General features: G+C 41.1%; 1 long non-coding RNA gene across 4 annotated transcripts in view; it reads left to right on the plus strand.

Moving 5' to 3' along the window:
• The first annotated feature begins 319 nt into the window (after positions 1 to 319).
• Positions 320 to 22,900, plus strand: part of LOC116285336 (uncharacterized) — a 499,682-nt gene continuing 477,101 nt past the window's right edge. For all 4 annotated transcript variants that reach the window (XR_012063891.1, XR_012063888.1, XR_012063889.1 and 1 more), the window contains exon 1: positions 320 to 448. This is a non-coding gene — a long non-coding RNA (uncharacterized lncRNA). The remainder of the gene's footprint in view (positions 449 to 22,900) is intronic.

The raw sequence follows: 22,900 nt of genomic DNA on the forward strand, positions 1-22,900 counted from the left end.
CGTGTCTCTCGAGCCGACAGAACGAGGCCGAGTTCGGTCCAGAAGCAAAGCGACGCGTTATTCTTTGTCAGAGAATGGAGATGTGGTAGCTCACTCTCCAGCGCACCTGTGCCCCTGACAGGCGGTGGGCGGGCTGCTCTATAGGCATCAGCTGGCTGTGAGTGTAGTTCAGTGGGCGGAAGGCAGCTTCCCCGCCAGCGCGCAGGCGCAGCTGCGATGCTCTGCCCCAGATCTCGGGGCGGGAAGCAGCGTCTCTGCATACGCCCCGCCAATGCCATCCTGGGTTGAGGTGCGCGCGCAGCCTTCTGCACACGGTCTGCTTAGCTCCGGCGTCTGGCCGCCATTGCGCTGCGGGAGCTTTGGTCTGAAGCGCTGGGCGTGAGGCCTCTGCCCGCAGCTCCGCCGTGAGCAAGAGAACCTAGACTACGCACAAAGGAGAAAAGCAAAGGTTAGACTTGGTTTTATTACCCAGGTGCTATTTTTGTTCTCTGGGAATTGTTAGTGGGCTTCTTGGGTGACGGTCAAGACTCCTACGTTCTCTGAGGCCCAGCGTCCTCACTCGTAAATGTGCGTAAAACTGCTATCTCACGGCCTTGTTAGGAGGACTGAGACCCAGTATGTGTGAAGGATGCATATGTTTGTCCCCCCCAAATTCGTGTGTTAAAATATTAACCAATGCAATGGGTGTTAGGAGGGAGGGCCTCTGGGCGATAATTAGGTCATTTGTGACGGCGGAACCCTCCTGAATGAGTTAGTGCCCTTTTAAAAGGGACCCCAGAGAGCCCTCTCATTCTCTTTCCGCCGTGTGAAATTACAATGAGAAGCTGGTGTCCGCAACCCGGAAGAGGGCTCACGGGAACCCGGTTAAGCTGGGTTTCAGGCTCCCAGGCTCTGGTGCTGTGAGAAGTGAATTTCTACTGTTTATAAGCCACCCCGTCCATGGTGCTTTGCTTTTCCAAATTCTTTTCCTTTATAGGTAATTACAAGGTGTTGAATACAGTTCCCTGTGCTCTACAGTAGCACCTTGCTGGTTATCTATTTTATATGTAGTATGTATCCGTTAATCCCAAACTCCTGATTTACCCCTCCCCCTCCTTTCCCTTTTGGTAACTATAGTTTTGTTTTTAGATATTGTCCTAATTTTAAAAGTGTCTAGAGGAGATTCTCATTCTGTAATGTCTACTACTTTATTTATCATCATGAGCTGGATCTGCCTAATTCTGAATCCCTCAGTGTACGTTTTAAGGTTAATTTACCTAAAAGTTCGTTGGTGTTACTTCATAATGCTATATATTTGCGTATTTATACTACCATATATTGCATACTACACAACTGAGTATCGCTCTGGTCCCCCCCCTCCCCCCCCCGTTGGATGAATTCCTCCAGGAGCCCAGTGTTCTTCACGCAGCTCTCCAGACCCGCTATGGTGCCTGCAACTCCGTAGTTAATGGGTGTCCTTTGGGTTCAAGCAGTATTTGAAGGTCTCTGTTAAAATGCATATGCGTTGGCTGTGAACGGCATGCTTTGTGTCATCAGTATACTTCGCTGCTGTTAACTCAGACATGACACAGACCTATTTGGAATGGAAAAGGGAGGGAATGTCTGCTTGGAAGCTGCAGTGGGATGGGGGTGTAAAACAGTATTCCCCAAGTTTCAAAATAGACTAAGCTTCATCTCATATAACAAAAAATCCTATTGAAAACCAGTTTCCTTTCTTTAATCATGGTCATTCCATAACAGAGGAAAGGGTTAAGAGCCCTTGTGCTATGGAGTGGTAGGGGTGAGGAGAAAAGCCAAGAGGACCTTAATTTCTGGTAGTTCTTAGTGTTTAAGAGCCCAGATTCTGGCGTTGCAATGTTGGTTCTTCCATTTGCTCAGTGGGAATTGAGGCAGGCTTTTTAATTCTATGTGCCTCAGTTTCTTCACCTATAAAATGGGGATGATCATAGTATCCTCATAGGATTGTTATGAGGATTAAATGTTATTTTATATAAAGTACTTAAAATAGTGCATTAAATAATGAGTCATTATAATTATTACAACTTCGCTTCTCTCATCAAGTAGTAGCTTCTTCGTAATTCTTACATCTCTTTATGCTCCAAGATTATATTTTCCACATAAAGAAAGTCCACCTAAATAAAGCTATCCTCTAACCCCAGTTATGGGCAGAAGAAAGGAATAGCCCCAGCTGGGCTTTAAATACATAATTTGATTGACTTGATTACATGCTGTTGGGGACTCAGGGCGGGCAGCCCTAAAATATGCCACAATGACATATTGATTATTTTGATTCAAAATTACTGAAAAAACAGCCACTGTAAGAGGGACACTCTGACCATCTTCCCTGTTTCTCTGGAAGCAGGAACTACATCTCTCATGTGAAAGGTGCACTCCTTGCATTTGGAAGTGGAAAGACACTCTTAATTGCTAGATAGGGAATTCAGGTCAAAAAGCCTATATGAACAAACCTTGTTACCTCTTTAATTTCCTACCCCAAGCCCAAACTGTTAATATTCTTCACTAACTGAGCACCCAAACCTAGATTTCTTCTGTCAATTCCTCACAAATGTATTGTTTCTTTGTGTAAAAAGTATAAAAGCTACCGGCTTTTGCCACTTCTTAGGTACTATTTCTATGAGACCTCTGTGCATCTGAATTAAAATGTGTTTCTTTTTCTCCTGTTCATCTGTCTTGTGTCAAGTTTATTATTAGTCCGGCCACAAGAACTCAACATGGTTATAGGGGAAAATTTCCCCCTCCCTGACAAAACTAAATAAATTGGATGTCAGCTCTTTTTTCAAGTAGGCTAGAAATATGCCTTCTACTAGAACAATGAAATGCAATTTTACAATAACAAAATAGTAGGGAAGCCCCTGGAACTCCTTCCAGTGGGATTTTTTTTTGTTGGTTTCGGCCTTTCTTTATCTCTTTTATTCAAGAGGCAGTTAGTAGCTGTATCCCTTGGGCAAATTACTTAACCCCTCTGAATCTCATTTTCCCCACTTGGAAAATGGCAGCAGTAGTATTTACCTTGAGGGTTTCTTATTGAGAACAAGTGGAATGATTTATGCAAATCATTTAACCTAATTTTATGCAGATAGGAGGTGTCCCCCCCATCAGTTTCCCTAGTAAATTTGTAAGGAACAGAAGACATTTTCCTTTATGCATAGATGATGACAGAGTTACTTGTAATAATTAGTCTTTTCAGCTCCTGAGATTTAGGCTGTCTGTTTGGTAACTTTGTGTTCCTTTCAAGTCTGTAACTGCACAAACCACTCAGTTACCAAGTATTTGTTGAGCTTAACCTACGAGCTCAGGCTTGCTTCAACAAGGATTTTTACTGGTGATGTTGAACATATAAATGTGTGGATGTCTTTAAAGTACATCTGTGGATGTATTTAAACACATATTCTAGGTTTGAGGGCAGCTCTCATGTTTACGTATTCTGCCCCCTTGTCTAACTCTGAGGTGTCATTTTTAATTCAAAAACCTGTTTTACCATATATGAATTGCTGCCACATCAAATGACAGCTTTATGTTTCCCTCTAGTAATTAGCTCAAACTGTGCTGGGTACATCTTGAACTCTAGCAGAATGGGTCAGAAACAAGAGGCTCTTGAAATAGCAGCCCAGACTGTGGAAGTAACTCTTGAGGAAATAGCAAATAAAATACGTATACACATACACTTACACACATATACTGAAGAGTTACGTAACTACTTAGATGAAAGAGCATTTGGAGTATCCAGCCCATCTGGAATTTACTTGATGGCTTTGGATAATTCTAATTATAGTCCTGGGTTTTAGTTCCCTACCTGTAGTTCAGGGATAAAGACAGAGTTTTTGGGAGGATAAATTGGTAAAGTAAGTGGAGTATTTTATGAACCAGAGGGGAAAAGTTGTAAAGCTCAGAGCCAGTTTAAAAAAATTACGATAAGAATGTGTTGGATAATTTGGACTTTAGGCCTTCTCCTAGGAATGATCAAATAAACAGTAGGCTTGGGAAAACTGGAAATGCTTTGTTACTTTAGGCAGTGAGTGGCAAATCACACACTCCCCTGCTCTGCTTCCCAAGTGTGGATGGTGTAAGCAAAATTGTTAACACTGGCCCCCGTTCATGGGCTTCTGCTGGTGCTGTTGTGTGGCCTCTGAGAGGGAACAGGAGATAGCCCTTGGGTTAACGAGGCTAGTAAGGTGGAGACATCACCTGGCAAATAAAGCAATTTAGTTACCTGCTTCCACAAAGAAAGGGAATGTGGTTCTGTGATTTTTGTCCCCTTTCCACTTTGGTTCTCTGCCTAAGCTGGAACACCCACACCCCTGGATGCTTGTAAACCTGAGCTGTAACCCACAGCATCCAGTTTTGTGTGCTTCTGAGATGTGCCCTGTATTAGTTGACTATTGCTGCATGACAGTTGCCCCAAAGCAAGGATATTATCCTCACATCTTTTCATGACTTGAATATCAATAATAGAATATCAATAATTAATAAGAGGGCCAGGAGGTTTCTTACATCATATCATGTTTCAGTATTGCAGGTCAGGTAGGGGCATTTGGAACTTTCAATTATAGACGGTCTGGTAAAACAAATCCCTTATTGTAGAGAAATCTTCAGAATAAAAAAAATTGTATGTTATTGTAAATGTTGTATTCAAACTTCCCTGGGAAGTAGACTCTGAGATGGATTTGTGTGCAAATGGTTATTGGGAAGTGGTCTTAGGAACAGCATTATGAGGACTGGTGGAAAGCAGGATTGGGCAAAGAGGGAGGCGAACCGGGATGCAGCTGCAGCAGAGGTCTCAGCTGATTCCCTGGTTTGCTGTGCAGCTGGGAGGGCTTTTTCACATTGTCCTGAATTGAGGCAGAAGGGCTAGCCCCAGCTTGGCCGAGGGCAGTGCTTGTGGAGGGACAGAGCTGTGAGCTCTCAGCAGACCGTATTCCCAGCAGCCCCGGAAATGAGCACCTCAGCTGCAATCGATTTAGTTTTCTTTGGGAAAGGAAACCTGCTTTCCTCAGGCTTTACTTCGATCTTCTGCAGGAGGCAACACACTGTCATGGTTTAAAAGCAGGGCTTTCAGGTTGGTTCAAGTCCTGTGCTCTGTGATCTTGGGCAAGTTACTCAGTCTCTTTAGGTCTCAATTTCTTCGATGAGAAATGGAGGCTGCTGCTGTCTGTCTGCAGGGACTGCTGTGGGAGTGGAATAACATGACTGTGGATAGCACTTAGCACAAGACCCAGTGCTTGGTGAGCACTCAGTAGTGGCCATTGCTATGATTCTAGGAATTTCATAAGACACAGCTTGTGGGCAGAAGCATTTCCCACTGAGAGCACAGTGGAGTCCAGTGGCAGGTTTTGACAACAGAGGGTAGGAAAGAGCTGTATGTACTTCAAGGCTCAGTACTGAGGCGTTTATGAACCTGCCCCTTCACTTCTCCCAGCCACGCCCTTCGCTCTGGCAGAAGGGCCCAGAATTGGGATAAGCTAAGTTGGGAAATCCAGCCATAGACACAAGTCCACTGCTCTTCCTGCATCCAGAGGGGAGTGAAGCCACTTGGGTAGCTCTTGATTCTTTGCTCAGGAGGAAATACACCCAGAAAATGACAGGAGGCTTGCTCCTTTATGTTTAGGTTAATGATGTAACCCTTCAGTTTTCTTGAAATGCATTCCCTGCAGATGCACACCCCCTCAGTTCTAATCACATTTCTGTAATCTTGACGGTGTGTGGCTTGAACATAACCCTTTGCTGCTTTCAAGCACTTCACAGATATTTTTGTTTGTTTGTTTGTTTATTTACTTGGGGAAGGTAATTAGGTTTATTTTTTATTTAATGGAGGGACTGAGGATTGAACCCAGGACCTTGTGCATACTAGGCACACACTCTACCAACGAGCTATACCCTCCCCCACACTTCACAAATATTAACAGTAACAGCCCCAGAACTCGGGGACACATCTCATTAACTTTATTATCACGTTTTCAAGCTGAAGTTGCAGATGTAGGAAGAAATGGTTGCCAAATCCAGACCACTTCAACTGACCCCCCCCCTTAAGTTGGTTGCTTCCTGCTCTTGCTTTTGTCATGCTCAAAGACCTCTTCATCTGCTAACCCTGAAGAGTGGGTATTGTGCAAAGCAGAGCATCCCAGACTTGGATTTTATAAGCCAGTAAATTTTTAAAAGAAAAACTAGTTTTCTGATTGAGGACATAAAGAAGCCCCTACCATCGTTTTACCACCATCATTTTGTAAAAAGGAAGGAAATTTTAACAAAATAAGGAAGACAGTTTTGAGGAAACGGATAGCTTTTAAAGCTGAATACATCTAGCTTCATGGAAACCTACACTCTTTGTTACCTTTTGCCTCCAACAGGTACAGACCTCCTCCGTCCCCAGCCTAGGAGGGGACCATCAGTGGAGGTACCACACCCTAGTGGTCCTTGCAGCCATGGAGCCCCAGGAAGGCAGTGGCCAGGGCGATTTTGTTTATCACTATAATCGGTGCTTAAGACAATGTTCAGCACATATTAGGGACTCAGTAAATATGTGTTCAATAAAATGAAGATGATGATCTAGTTGTGACCTTGGCCAAGTCACAGCATTGCAAAAGCTAGGACTGCAAAGGAGTAGCTGAGTGTTTTCTGTTCCTTTTATTTTTCTAAAAAAAAAAATTAATTCAGCTTTCTGGGGCCATAATGACTGTTTCAGAGGTTTGTTGCAATGCTTTTCTCCTAAATGAAGTTGTCGGTTCTTTGTAGGTAAACACTGCTTCTCAGGGGCCCCAGGAAAGTAAGGAACCCGTGCATATTGAGTTATTACTTTAAAAACTGATTGTTGGGGGATGGAGTACCTTGCTACAATTTTTATTTAGAGGACTAATATTAATTTTAAACAACTGTTCTCTATTTTTCCTTTCTTAACATATTTTAAAAAGATCTCTTTTATTACTCATTTTGTTATTGTTATTTTAAAGTGTCCCATGGTCACTATGTGTAATTGAGTTTAAAGGTCTGATAAATCTTTGATGAATAATAAAACAGTCACCCTAGCTTATTCATATTTCAAAGCCAGTTAAATCCCAAGAGCTGGCAGCAGGCAGAGAGATGAATACACATTATGTCTCTCTTTCCACATTCTTACTGAATCCATTTTCTTTAGGGAGAAGCTTCTTTTTGTCATGATCAGCCAGAGGTGAGGAATGAAGGAGAGATGGATTTTCATTAAGAATAGAGGCTTTGTATGAAATTTCTTCATCTGTCTGAACATCTGATAGGAGCAGGGCTTTGAAAATGATGTCAGATAGAATTGTATATGCATTTTGATTTTGAGCGATGTTGAACTGTGCAAACATTTCCCTGAATTATGGCAAATGTTTAACAGAAAAAAGGATTCTTAAGACAACATTAATATGGATTGTCTGCTTTTAAAAATAATAACCATAGCTTGCATCCTGTGTGTTTCTTTGGGAGTACAGAGGATTCATTTTCAATTAGGGAATTTCGTATGAATTTAAGAGATCTTTCATTAAAATTTCATTGCATTGTTTCTAGCTCAAACACAGCTAGAACATAATGATACTATTATTTGGCACTAGTAAAGTTAACTAGATATTATATCTTCAGCCTATTGTTTCAAGTAGATGTGGCGTTTATTGAGATACTGACAAGGTGAGTATTTTAAAAATGTGATCTGTCATTTGTAGTGCTACTTCTTTAAAATCGAGTGAGCCTTCCTGTCTGCTAAGAATGCCTTGGCTGTTTGCAGTGTCACCCTACTCCCAGGAGAAGCCTGGCTCTGTCCTTTCTTGCCCTCACTTTGCTTGGTGCTAAACGCATTTTCCCAGAGCTGGAATGAGAACCCAGCCTCTGCTGATGTCATTGTTGACCCTGATCTGAGCGGGTGTTTGCGAGTGGGAGGAAACTATGAAATCGCCACTGGCCTTCCCTTTCTCTCTGCTCTGCTCTCTACTCACACCCCCTCCTCTGTTCTCAGAGGTTTGCGAGATGGTTCATGAAGGCGAGTATGAAGACTGAGGTGTTTGCTCTTGTGGGAGGGGTGTTGTGGGTAGCACAGGAGCTCTTTGACTTGTTTCCCAGAGTTGGCCACACTATTTGCTAGCTATGGGCTTGGACAAATTGCTTAGCTGCTTTTAGCGTCAGTTTTGTCATCTGTAAAATGGGAATAGATGTACATATTTCCTTTCTGTTAGAGCTTATTACAAGATATTGAATGTGGTTCCCTCTGCTATACAGTAGGTCCTTGTTGGATATCTATTTTATATGTAGTAGTGTGTATCTGTTAATCCCGGACTCCTAATTTATCCCTCCCTGCTTTCCCCTTTGGTAACCATAGTTTGTTTTCTATGTCCACGAGTCTGTTTTTGCTTTGTAAATTTTTATCTTTTTTTAGATTCCACATACAAATGATATCATATGATATTTATCTTTTTCTGTCTGACTTACTTAATATGATAATCTCTAGGTCCATCCAAGTTGCTGCAAATGGCATTATTTCATCCTTTTTTATGGCTGAGTAATATTCTACTGTGTGTGTATGTATATATATTATATACCACATAAACATCCATATTTCATGGGATAAAGATTAGGTGAGATAATGTATATAAAGCCCTACGATGGCACTGGGCATATAGTTTCTTTTTCATGTGTCTGCTTATTTCTATAATCTGGAATCTAAATTAGAAACAGAATCATCTGTCTTCACTGCTCTAAGAAATTCCTTTTGTCACACACTGAAGCTAACCTTCAGCTGAAGGATGTGACTGGCCAATCTAGCTGGCTGTTTGGAGACCAGATACTGAAGTGGACCTGAGGACCAGTGGGATGCATGCTAGGATGAAGGCAGCCCAGCAGAAGGAGGGAGTTTTAAAAGTGTCCATGTCTTGATCACCCTAATTTCATTTATAAACTGCTCAAGCAATGTGGGGCTTGAAGAAATCTCCTTTTTATGAAAGATTTCCTCATCCAACCCACCCTAAAGCAGCAGGAAAGTTCTGCATTATTTTTTCCTTGCTACGGTGAAGCAGAACACAGTGTCAAGTGGGAACAGACCTGAGAAATGGGAGCAAGAAAAAGCTGCTCTTATCAATCTATAGGCCCCATTGAGTTTCTGGGGTCCCAGCGCTGCCTCCTGCCTGCCACCCCCCACCTCTGCACTCTCCACTGAGTATTCTTTCCTGAAAGCACTAATGCAGGTAGGTAACAGGAATAACTTTTTTAAAGAAGAAGAAGAAAAAAATAGCTCCAGGTCAAATATGGCTCTGAAATAAATAATTGAAAGTGTTTTGGAATTTCTTTTGGTATTTTATGAAGAAATGATTAAAAGGCAAAATTTTCTTCACACATGACCCCTTAGATATAGTATTTATGTTTGTTTTTGGACCCACACTGGCCACTACTACAAACTGTCAGGGTGTGAACCCACATCCCCAAACCTACACCCACAGTAGACGTAGCTCGGGCTGTGAATGAAACTCTAGGTTGCTCTGGTCTATGCAGATAGATTTGGTGTTTTAAGTTACCAGGAGTTTCCTAGGCTGGGTGAAATGAGGGAAAATTGCTCTTTGGTCTTCATAGTGTGCTTGGTCTTAACATCCGACAGAGTTATTTAGACAACAGTGTACTTTTGCAGGTAAGAAACAGCAATGACAACCACCAGTTTCAATGGCAAATAGAATGTTTGTCACAGGTCCTGTGCTAAGTGCTGTATAATCCATTTATAATAATTCATTATAATAATTTATTGAACTTTTCTAATCATTCTACTTTGACCCCCATTTCACAGATGAGGAACCTAAGCTTGAAGAGACTAAGAAATTGACCCAAGATCTATACAGCCAGGGAGGGACAAAGGTTTGAGCCCCTATAGCTTGGGGTCAAGCCTACCTTTTCTAACTACTACTGAAGCTTCTAGCTGTTTGATGTAAGCTGAGTCTTGAATTAATTTTCCCTGAATTTGTTTGAATAACTTTTAGACATGTGGCTAAATTTTACTGCATGTTCCTGGTAATTTTCCAATGTTCAATCCCCTTAGACATATATGCAGAAGAATGGATCACTGATTTAGTCATCCTGTTAGACATGAGATTTAGAAAATACTTCATCTTTGATCTGTAGTAAGAATTACATTCTTACATTATGATCTAGTACATACATATATATGTAATTAAAACATGTATAAATGCTGTTACTGTGTGGGACATATTCTGATACTGTGTATTCTATTCCATTCCATTCCTCTGTTCTACTTTACTAAAAACGAGCCTCTTGAGATCAGCTGAACTTCACTTCTCACTAATGGGTCAAAGCCCACATTTTTGAAAAGCAGTCCCTTGGCTGGATAGCTTTTGCAATTCTTTAGAAATTCTCTGCACAGTGTTATGCATTTTGGCATCTTTCTAGAGGATTTTTCACATTGTGAGGAATAGCCAAGGTGAAATCAGTGTTAGAGGACCCTGAAGAGGGTGGCGTTCTCTCTCTGAAGGAGGTCAAGGCTATAAATCCGGCTTGCTCTGGAACACTGAGAACTCCAACCTTACAAGCTGGCCCCAGCAGCATAATACCTCACATAGCACAAAGTCCAGAGCCAGTGAATAAACACTTGAAAGCTTGCTTAGCTTGGGGCAAGGGTTCTTGAAGAGTATTCAAGGATGCAGGTAATCTTGTATTTTTAATAGTTCCTCAAGCTGAAATGTATGTCTCACCTTTCAGCAGTGTGTTGAGGAGAACTTGAGTGGCTTGTAAAGTTAGCCGGTCACGTTCTGCAGCTGAGAAATGCTGCTATATTGACTGGCTGGTCTTCCCAGTGTCATGGGCTGCTGCCACCAGGAAACATGATGAAAGTGGGGAATAAAAGTGAAAGTTAGGGAAAAATACAACAGGCACAGCCTGTCTATTTTGGTACTTTGAGGCACGAATTGTTATTTTATTTCTTACTCACCCTTCTTGGGTGTAACTGATGGGAAAGGGCTTAATGCTAGTAATAGGTAACATTTATTAATTGTCAGTACTTGCTCAGAGCCTCATGTGGATCGGCGTATTTAGTCTTTACAAAAACCTAGGGAGGTAAGTGATTACCTCCTGCATTTTACTAATGTGAACATTGAAGTTAAGAAGGACAGCGGCCTTCCAAAGATGATACAGATAGTAAGTGGTGGTTTGGGATGGAATCAAAGCAGTCGGAACCCAGTCTGCACAGTGAGCCACCACACCACGACCTGACCACTCAGCTTCTCTTCACTGGTGCCTTGTGGTCAGTTTCACAGGGAAGGGGCCGAGGTTGGGGTGGGAGGTGTCTGTGTGTAGTGACGGGCACTCAGTTGTGCTTTCAGTGTGTGTATATTGAGCATCTTGCCTGTACCTGTGGGTCGTCACTGTGGGCGTCTACTCTCTGCCTGGTGAAACTCAGGTGCTAGTTCTCCAGATTCACAGTGTCTTTGGAACAGGTGAACATTCTGAGTGCTTATACTCAAGTGCTTAGAACTCAGTACTTTGATGGACTGTCCAAATGGCTGAGGAAGGAACTGGAGAACAGACATGGCATTCAGGGCCACCAGGTCTCTGAGGATATGCCTGGAGGCCAGCAGTGGGAAATGATCTAAATGATTTGGCAGAGCCCAGGGACAGGAGCAGTGGGTGGCGGAGAATGGAAATCCTTTGAGACAGTGGGTGCCTCAGGAGGCAGAAGAGCACCAGTGATAAAGGAACTGAGCATTACTCTGGCTTTAAACCTCAGCCTGTGGATCCCACGATTCCCTTTGAAAAGTAAAAGAATTGGCCAAAATTTTGCTTCAGCTCAGAGATGAGGACCGAGTGGCTAGCTGTTGAAATGAGAGATCCTGGGATGGTGGGCTGGGTTGTCATTGTGTTGGGGATGGAGACATACAGGGCTTTGTCCAAATAGGCACTTCTTCAGTTAAAATGCACCAAGAGGCAAGGCTGTGTTAAAAATGTAAATAGAAAAGAAAAATCCAATAATTTCTTTAAAAAAATTGTTGTTTATTTTTGCAGGGAGGAGGTAAAAAATTCAATAATTTCTGGGTTTGATTTTTTTTTTTTTTGAAAGGACTAGAAATGTCCTGGCGGGGACTGGAAGACATTTAAGTGTGTGTGTGTGTGTGTGTGTGTGTGTATGTGTGTATGTAAGGAACTGGGAAAGTTATTAGGATGATTTTCCTTAAATAGCCTCCAACCCATGTGAAAGTGAGAATAACAACAATAACTCTGAATCAATAATCATTAATTCCTTTAAGCATTTTCAGTAAATGCACAAGATTCAATTATTTTGAGAGATTTTAAATTATTTCAACTGATTTGGCTGTATTGTACTTTATTTTATGGCCTAGGGCAAATGACTATGCAGACCCTGGTGGTACCTCTCGAAAAGGAAGTAGATGATGGATACTGAGCACATTACATCACCGGAAGCTCTCTCCTTTCGCCTGGAGGGAGAGGGGTGGGGAATGTTGCTCCATTAGCTTGTCATTAGGAAACTCTGAGGTGGAGATCCTTGATCAAACACTCCTATTGAGGAGACATTTCCACAGATAGCACTTTTCACTTGTTTGTTATTTTATATTATTTTATTTTTTCCCAAGGAGATGGCCCCACACAGAGAGAACCGTGTTTTAATTCACAGAGGAGCATTGCTATCTGGATGAAAGGTTACGTTGTGGAGCTTTATTTTCAGCTTTGCTAGTGACGTTCTCTAAGATGCCTTTTCTACATCTGTCAGATGGAAGTTAATCTCCACCTGTGTCACAGTAGTGTTATGAAAATCTGTTACAAAATGCTTACAGTATACTTTGAGCTTCTTTTGGAGAAATATAAAATATTACTATTTATTTATGTATTTCTGTGTATATATATTTTTATTGAAGTATAGTCAGTTGACAATGTTATGTCAATTTCTGGTGTACAGCATAATGCTTCAGTTATACATGAACATACATATTTTAGTTTTCATATTCTTTTTCATTGTAGGTTACTGCAAGATACTGAATATCATTCTTTTTCTTCAGTATTGCTGTGGCAATTCTGGATTTTTTGTGATCCCATACAAATTTTAGGATTATTTGTTCTAGTTTTGTGAAAAATGTCTTGGGTAATTTGTTAGGGATCGTGTTAAATCTGTAGATTGCTTTGGGCAGTATGGCCATTTTAACAATATTGATTCTTCAAATCTAAGAACATGGGATATCTTTCCATTTCTTTAAGTCATCTTTGATTTCCTTAGCCAATGTTGTAGTTGTCTGCATATGTCTTTCACTTTGTTGGTCAGATTTATTCCTAAGTATTTTATTTTTTTGGATGCAATTTTAAAAGGGACTGTTTCTTTACTTTCCTTTTCTAATATTTCGTTGTTAGTGTAAAGAAATACACTATTACTACTGTGTGAAAATGATAAAGCTTAACACAGGAGTATAAATTTTTATAGCACTAGAACATGATACATGGAAATTAAATTGACAAACTTTGATTATGATGTCTATTGATACAGATTTTCCCAAAAGGGATTCCAAAAGTCAAGAACAAAATAAAAAAATTTATAGCATTTAAAAATTCTTTAATCTCCTTGGCACTAACTTAAACCCTAGGACAGCATTTTCCTGTGTTTATATTTTATTTTTTATTGTTCATTATGATACATTTTATGAGAAGTTAAAAGGTATTTAATGAATAATACGTTCAGTAGTCAAGTAAGTTTAAGAAATGCTAGGTGAAACAGTTACATTAAATGCTAGATTGTACAGCTCTCTTTCTCTGCATTGTGCTTTTCCAGAAGAGTGAAATGGTTTGTAGTGTTTCTGAACTACTTTATACAGTTTGGGAAAAGTCGTTATGGGCTAGAAACAAATCTAAATAAGCTTGTGTTTAAAGTCACTGCTCAGTTTTAGGTTGCTTATGCATCCTTGGTAATTAGCAACCTTGAGATAAATTACTTTGCTGCTTTTATGTGAGTTAAGAGAATTTAAAGATGGTATATTAACATCCTTTCTGTGGGACTTTAACTGCATCATTTATACTTACACGTAAGTATACTGAATATGTAATAGATGATTCGTTCTTCTCGACATGAATATTCTACATATATACGTATGCGTATGTGAACAGAATATAATAATCCTTCTATTTGAATTATTTTCTGGACTCTTTTCCTGCCCACATCCGAATTCATCCTCCCCCCGCCCCCGCCCCATGTGTTTGTAAACTGTACAGAAAATGGAAAATAGATGGTTTTAGAGAAAGAAGCAAAAGTATGTTAATGACTGCCTCCTAAGTCATGCAAGTGATATGGGTTAACTATGCAGTATTTAAAGACTCCCCTCTTTTTGCTCCTTGAAATTTAAAGAAAATTTTATAAAAACCCATAATGAAGGTGTTTCAAAAAATGTCAAGACATGTCAAGTTCCTAAAACATTCTGTTTGTTAGTATTGCCTGTATTTGGTAAGGGTTGGAGCATTGTTTTGGCTTGGGTGGTTGGAGACTTGCTGGTTGGGGAAATGGCTATGACATTTAACAGCGACCCCTGGAGGCTAGATTGTGAAGTGTCACCGGCATAATTTCATCGTTTTTAACTCTTCAGTGAAAGAAAGCGTTCTTTGGCTGTCACTGTGCCAGAGACACAGGGTACAGCAGCTCTGAGGTACAGTCCCCAGTTACTTGCTGCCGCTTGAGGTCCTGTCATTTTGTCTTTCCATCGCATCTTTTCAGGGCACCAGGGACACCACCAGAACGGTTCCATTTGCTGATTGCATGGCTTTACTCTCTTGGGCTCTGTAGTGGTTGTTTTAAAGAGAATAAGAAAACCCTCCTTTTCGAATGAACACTGCTTCTCTAATGACAAAGTAGTCAACATTTAAAATCTCTCTTGGGGAAGGAACGGGGAAGAAAACATCTTTTTCTGGAGTTTTCTGACTTATCCATGAGAAAGCTACAATGATGTAAAGCATGGGACACATTCAGGCATATTAGTCCAAAAGCTGTATCTTAAGTCCTTATAATGGAGAGACATTCTCTACCTGTTCTGGGCTGTCCCTGTCTTTTCATTTCAAAATATGAGATGAGACATGGTTTGCTTAAGAGCTATTGCTGCTCACCCCACACAGAGCCCTTAATGAAAATAAGTCATGTTGTATTTGGAAACATTTTGGATTCTGTATCCAAAGGAGATAGATAATAAATAATTTTTCTCCAAACATAATACGTATCTATCAAAGCCAAACATCACATATCCCAAAAAGAATACAAAGGGAAGGGCAATCAAGGCTGTAACTTAAGTGATTTTTATTACTGGTTTGGGACCTAGATCTTTGTAACGGTTGCCCTTTACTCAGAGTACAAAGACAAGATGTGTGATGTCCTTGCCTGGGTCTGTCACAGTCTGGGAACCTTGAGAAAACCAGCATAGGTAAAATGGGATAAAAATATCTGTCCAAATCATATTACAGAATCCCCATATTATTAAAAAAATCAAGGAGACAAATCACATGGACTTTGAATATGGTAAGGGGCTAAAACACTGAAGTTATATTGTTATTTTCCCAACGCTTTGTGTAGTATGGAAATCAACTTGTTTTCTGGTGTCTCTGGCAACAGCACTAAGTAGAACACTGAAATAGGAGAATTTATACTTCTGGAGATGAGCATGCAGGCAGTTTGGAGCTATGGCCCAGAGTGAACTGCCTTTGCTGTTGAAGGGAGAATTTGTATCTGGTAAGAGAAAGAAATCCTGAGGAAAAAAGGAATATTTTAAGACATTTCTGATTACTCGCTAGAGGGTGGCACTTGGTCTGAGATGTGCAGATGGACGATGTTAAGATTCATATCTGAGCAGCCATTGCTGACAGAGGACAGATATTTATTTTAAGATGACTTTGGCATGTGGATGGAATGGGGCTTGTGGCTGTTGGGGCATCAGAGAGTACCAAGTTGATAGTGGGTTGGGAAGCATACTCTGTAGAGCTAGTGTCTCCTTTTGCTTCCCAAAAAGAAGACTGCAGGGGACCCCAAACTGGCTATATTTAAACTATTGTCCTTTCCATAATACAGAGCATCTTTGGACTAATAGGTCAATTAGAGGAGAAGAGATTTAAGAAACAGCAACAAGCAACAAGACTTCATTGTCTATACTAAGTATGTAGTGCTGCTGTCTAAGTGAGATGCAGTTCTTAGCTTAGGTTAAGCAGGAATTCAATTCACTTGGATGAGAAATAGGCGGCTACACAGGCTGATTCCTTCCTTGCCTGGCAACACATTTTGCAAAAGAGTTTCGTGCTACTGGAAGTGTGAAGAGCTTGGCACAGCCCTTGGTGCATATGAAGCACTCAATACCTGCTCACTGGCAATGTTATTATTATAGGTGTTTGTCGTCATCATCAGTGCAAGTAATCCCAAGTGGAAATTCCAAGTGGGCTGCATTTAGGGACAGCTAGATCCAGCATATCAAACACCATCTCTCTCATTTCTGCTTCTTTGCCTGGAAGCCTCATTCTCTCTTAGCAGCTGCTTCTCTGCTCAGCTGGGGACATGGCAGCAGACAGCTCTTTCCTCCCACCTTTGTGTCTTGTGACCAGAGAGATAACGACACACTTCCCCACAGTTCAAATTTAAAAGTCCTCAGGCAAAGACCCTGATTGTTCTGGTACAGCTCATGTGCCCACGTTTAAAACCAATTGCCAACAAGGTAGTTGATATTATAATATTTTGTAAATTGTAAAAATGTAGAAACACATGGTGTTATAATTATAACCATAATTATTGTTTTCATCATTTTCCCCCTCCTGTCTTTATCTCACTTCTATTTTGTTCTTCAAAATTTGGTACAGATGTGGCCTTTCCCAGAGACCTCCTTTGACTCCCTTGGTATGGGTTATATGTCCCTTCTTTGTGTTCCATTATGCTGCTCCTTGTCCTTGTCCTTTGCTAAATTCACTCCTGGACTGTGAGTTCTTTGAGAGAAGCCATATCCTATGTCTCTGTCTTTTAGCACACAATGAGTGTGTAGTAAGTATTTGTTGAATAAATTATATAGATGAGGAAGCCCTGAACTAAATGCTTACCAAACCCAGGATGTCACTTAGAAGTTATTTAAAATAAATCCGTGAATGGGATGTGTTGTCCTGTGATTTATCTCTGCCAGTCTTATTACTACATATTGACCACACTGAAGCAAAATTATTTGAATAGCATGAGTTGACTTTTGTTGAACACCTACTATATGTCAGATACTATTCTTCTTGTGTTACATGTGTTAATTCATATAATCTTTGAAGAATGGGTTCTTCTTATTAATATTACTGTTTTACAGATGAGGACATGGAGCCACAGAGAAATTAAATAGCATGCTTAAGGTCACACAGCTAATAAATAAATGGTAGGAATGGCTTTCAAATGTAGACAGCCTGGCATGAGAGCCTCTACTCTGAATTACAGGTTTCTAGTTTGTAATGCTTTGCTTAAATAAGTTTTAATCCTCTAAAACATGTTCCTACAGGCATACCTTTTGGTATTGAGGGAACAAACACATTCTGTTTAACCTTTTTGCTTCTCTACTCAGTACCAATTGCAGTCATTCTCCTGCACACACACCAACACCAAAAAACACGTACTGAGCCAGCCCATGAAGTGCAGGGTACAGTGCTAGGTACGGAGACACCAAGGGGTTCATGACATACTCCTTTGCCTTCAAATAGCTAAAAATCTAGTTAGAAGTGTGGTCCATAAAACAGGAGGAGAACTATCCACTCCAGATAGGTTGTGCTCTATCCCAAACAAATAATACGGACAATAAGTGATTAGGGGTAGTTACAGTATTTTAAAAAGTGGCCAAAAAAATCCAGATTTGGAACCCATGAGATGAAGTGTACCCCAGTGGGCTGTCAGTTCCTAGGAATGGGGCAATGTGTTAGTCATTCTGGATAAAAACCGTGCCTGGGTGCAGAGTAGTCCCTTGTCTGTGCTGTGAAGTGACTTGGATCCTAGCTTGGCTAACTTACAACCCGGATTGTGGGGAAGTGACTACCCCACTGTGTCTCAGTTTACTGACCTTACTACGCTCGTTACTTATGAAGGGTGCAGAGAAGTACCTGAAACATGAAAAACTGGGGAGCAGAAGCCCCAGTACCCAAGACTGGGTGTCTTCACATGGAAAGGGAGATAACTGCACACTGGTTCACATGCTTCTGCGAAGTAATCCTGTGACCACTTAGAGAGGGGCACGTTATTCAGGACTGTGCTTTGGGAGCAAAATACAGCTTAATTTAGCGTGATGTCCCCAGTGACAGACTTCTCCATGGGAGCCTCGTGGTTACAGCGCTGACTCGGCTGGGCATCGGAGGGCCCTGAAGACGTAAGCTGCTGGGATGAACCCAGACTCAGCTCAAAACAAGCCATCATAAGTCAGCTGCCAGTGCTTCACACTTCTCCAGACTGAGCCAAGCATTTCACTGGAAAGTTGGCCCGCAAAATGTTTCTGATGAATCCCAACTCGTTCATAATTTGTGCATGCAACCGAAACCAGTAACAGTTTTTGTTCTTTTACATTCTGCACACCCCACCCCCACCCCTGCTTCTGCAGGTCTGCTTTTCTTTATCTCACGTTGTTGAAGCTCTGACACCCTGCTCATTTTACTGCCCGAGATCCCATTCCCAGAGAGTCCACGGGAGTCTGCATTTGTGATTAGTGGCAGAAAACAGACTCGCCACAACTTTTACTTTCCTGCTGCTCCGTGGGAAGGCGGCTGGAGAAGAGAATGCTTTCTCTTGGTGGACTGGAGCCCTCAGGTGATAATTTCAGCACCATGGACCTTAACCTCCCACCATGTTCCACAATCTGGTTCACAAAGAGTTCGGAGCAGTCTCTCCTGCCATATCCTGAAAATGAAGCAACCAAGAGGTCCTTGACCCTCACGTTTCTGTCGAAGCTCACAGCCTAATTTCTGACACTTCTATACCATGTTTGACAGACTTGCTATCCTCCTGCCTCCTGTTGTTTGGGTTGCAGATAAGATAAAATGGAGAGGAGTAAGAGTCAGTTTAGAATCTTTACAGGACTGCTACTGCCCAGCTGCATCTAAACACGGCAGGTCTGTCTTCTGGGAAGCACTGTTTTTTTTTTTTGACGTATATCATCATATTAGTTTCAGCTGTACAACATAGTGATTCCATGTTTGTGTGTATCTCCACAGTAAGAAGAGTTAACATCCGTCACCATGGGAAGCTCTGTTGTGTTAAGTCCAAACACTCGGGCCATGGAGCCTGAGAGGTGTGAGTTTGAATCCCATCTCTACTCATTAGCAGTACCTTGTGCCTCAGTTTCCTTAATATATAAAATGGAGATAGGAATAATATATATCTGGTAAGACTTAGGTAAGAATTATATGATATAAGCATTTGAAGAACTCAGTTAGTTGGCATGTAGTAAGTATTGGTGTTATTACCTAGTGATAGTACTGAGCCAATAAAATTTAGGTGGAAGTTGGTAAATGGATCACAGTGTTCTTGTATCTCCCTGTGAAGGATCTGAGCAGGCAAACAAAGATGTTGAAGGATCCGAAGTGGTGGCTGCTGGAAACGGCTTCGTCTCTAGCCATTGCTTTGGCCTTTCTTAGTCTACATCTTTGGCCTAGCCCACCTCCATCCTTCTTGAAGAGATGCACTTGGAGCCTCACCAATGGAACAGGCTCACTATAAAGGCGCAATGAGATGCAGGGAATTGTTGACACCTTCTGGAATAGTGCAACCACAAACTGCCTCCTCCCTCTTGAAATACTGAAATATCAAAAAGAGAAAAGAAGCATTGCAGTGACATTTTGAAGAAAAGCTCTCTTGAGTCTGTGCATTGCCGTCTTCCAGAAGGGTGGAGACTGGGCCTTGCGGTCTTAGGGCTGCCTTTTCTGTGGAGTGGTTGGCATGTTTTGCAGGTACAAAGGGGACAATGATGGATTAAATTCAATTAGAGTGGTTTGGCCTCACCTTTGTCCACACCTTTCCCATGTCAGGACTGGCTCTGTTCCTAAATGTCTTGACAGTTCTTAATTCTGTTTAAAAAAAATACGAATTCATCAGCCAAAGATGAAATCAAGTACATTTAGAGGGTCACTTATTTCATCTGTGTTTTTTTTTAAGTCAAACATTTATTGGACACCAACTGTGTGCTAGACTTTCCTAGACTTTTTCTCACTAAATTCTTGTAACAACCCCTTTCAGTGGGTTATACTATTCCTAATTTATAGGTGAGAAAACTGAGGTTCAGGAAATTAAATTGCTCCAAAACATAGAGATAAAAATGCTTTCTTTTTCTGGTATGATGTTTGCATTTTTCAAAATTGTGAATTTTTTTTATGTTAAAATATGAGCACGGCCAAATGTTGAATTATGCCTGGTAATTCTTTCAGAGGACTTAAATACACATTTTAAGTGATTCTATTTTATAAGAGTAGGATGTTGTTGTCCCAGAGATCCTGCAGATTGTCCAGAATTTAGCCGTGTGCTGCACTTGGGAGAGTGGGGTAGAGGTTTATCAATGCACTTGATTCACTCTGAACTGAGTCAGGCAGAAATACGGTACCCCCCTTCTAGACAGACATCTGTTCAAATATAAATTTCCTGTTTATTGAGGCTTCTGCTCTATTGAAGTAAAGGTCTCGATACGGCTGAACAAGTCAATCATTATAAACCTTGTTAGTGTGACAGCCCCCTGTGTATTGTTTAACTGGAAATGATACACAAATACACCAAACCCCTGCAGTATCTGCTTCACGGTGCATAAATCGACTGTGCATCATGTCACTTGAAATTTGATGGCAATCTACCAAATGGCAGAAAAGACTTCATCCTTGGAGGGCTATGCAAATGAGCCCAGGCTCTGAACAATAAGGTGAAAGGAAGGAGCCTGTCCTCTGCTCCCCTCCCCCCATATCCTTCCCAGAAAGCATTCCCTAGGGTCATTTCTTAGTGGCAACTGGTGAATTATCCGAATACAAATGACCAGTGTTCATTCAGTTCCACATGCAGATCTGGCTTTAGAGGTTCTAAATAGAATTGAAATGTTCTTCCTGCTTTCCAGTTCCAAGCTGTAGTATTGCTTGCAGCAAAACCTCAGACCCTTATTAAGCCGTCTTAATTGCTTTCCTTAGTTTGCTTTGTCTTTTATTCAAACCTCAGAGGTGAGGAATAATCTGCTCTTAGTTAGGCTAAGATAAAGATGCTCACCTCACCCCCGCCCCCGTCTGTCCCCCTCCTCTAATTTATAGCACATTCAAGCCATGGAAAAGCCTGCAGTTTTCTAAGAACTAGACTAGTCTGCTGTTAGTAATAGGTCTGGACTGAGGTTAAATTATTTTGCCATCAGTCATATTTCCCCTCTTCGGGATTTAAATAGATAGGGTATATTTCTATCCAGCTCTACTGGGAAGATTTGTTCATGAATTGTTAGAGTGGAAACTGGAAGTCTCAAGGTACCATCCATTCCAGCTGCTAGTCTTGAGCAGATTAAATCATTCAGAACAAGTAGTTGGCTGTTGGAAACAGCCCTTCTGGGTCACGGCCAATGCTTGTCAGGGCTGTCCCTGCCGGCAGGACCCAGGTGTAGGGAGGCAGGGAGGCACAAACCAGTGTGGCCCCATTAGCAGTTCATGGAAGGAGCGAGCGGGCTGAAGTCTGGAAAGGTGGGGCCCTTTGAGAGCACAGAAATGGGCATGCCAAGCCCAGCAAGCAGAGCTGCAGCAGCTGGAGAATGAACCAAGAGTTAGTGAGGAATCCCCCCGATTATGGAGGGTCTACTCCCTGTAAATCAGTTCTTTCAGGAGCATCGAAGGGGAGCTAGGAGCCTCTTGAAGGGCTGAATGTGTGACAGCCTCCTTTATGTTCAGTGACTTTCTTGGAAACATTTAATGATCTTCTTTTCCCTTGTCAAATATAAACTCCTCTTTAATCATCCCATACCTCATTTTCAGGTAAAGGAGCAATTTATTGAATTTTATAACCCAATCCCTATTCTTCCGTAAGAAGATACCAGCATAACTTTTGATAAAACGTGGAAAACTGTATTCCATAGAACTATTTGATTATATTTAAAAAATATTCTTAGGACAAGCTCTTGAAATCCCCAAGCAGTATATGAAAACATTCTCGAATCATTTTAGGTTAGATGTACCTTATGAGTTAAAAGCAGTGGACTCTTGTTCATGAAGAGAGAAGAAAATAGTCTTTCTTTGGAGGGCGAATGATTTTTGTCCTGGAGAACATTTTGTTCCTTAGGAAAGCTGTTGGTTTTTCAGAAGAACAGTTTACTTTCTCATCTCAGGATGAGGAAACTGTTTGAAAATTACTTTGTGTGATTCAGGAATAGGTGGATTTCAAAACTGTAGTGTTCTATAGGAACATACACTTGCCATGTAAAGTTACATAATGCCGAGATAGTCTATAGAATTAATCATTTCTTCATTGCTTTGGGGGCCAGAGAATATGTTGTTTCAAGTGTAGACTGGTTTGCATTAAAGAGAGTGAAGAGCAAAACGTGAAGCTTTCTGTTTTGGGATGAGAGCAAGATACCTCAGTCACGGTAACTATTAGTTTACAAGTTTTGCCTCAGTGTTACCCCATTAATTCTCCCTGAGAAGCATCATAACTTACAATTTTCAACTATGTAATTTTCTGGCATTTTTTTAATAGGTGGTGTAGAATATTGGTACAGGAACGCAGGCAGCCATCACCATGCTACAAACAGGTGGGGGACACAAAAGGGAAAGAAGACATGGTTTCTGCCTGTCACAATATTCGCCTCTAGCTGGGAAGGCAGACTATATGCTTGTGAAGGATATTTAAAGACGAATCTGCAAACAGTCTATCCATTAGCATTTAGACATTAGTATATAATAATTATGA

Source organism: Vicugna pacos, chromosome 24, assembly GCF_048564905.1.
Source record: "Vicugna pacos chromosome 24, VicPac4, whole genome shotgun sequence".
In the NCBI taxonomy this organism is placed as follows: domain Eukaryota; kingdom Metazoa; phylum Chordata; class Mammalia; order Artiodactyla; family Camelidae; genus Vicugna; species Vicugna pacos.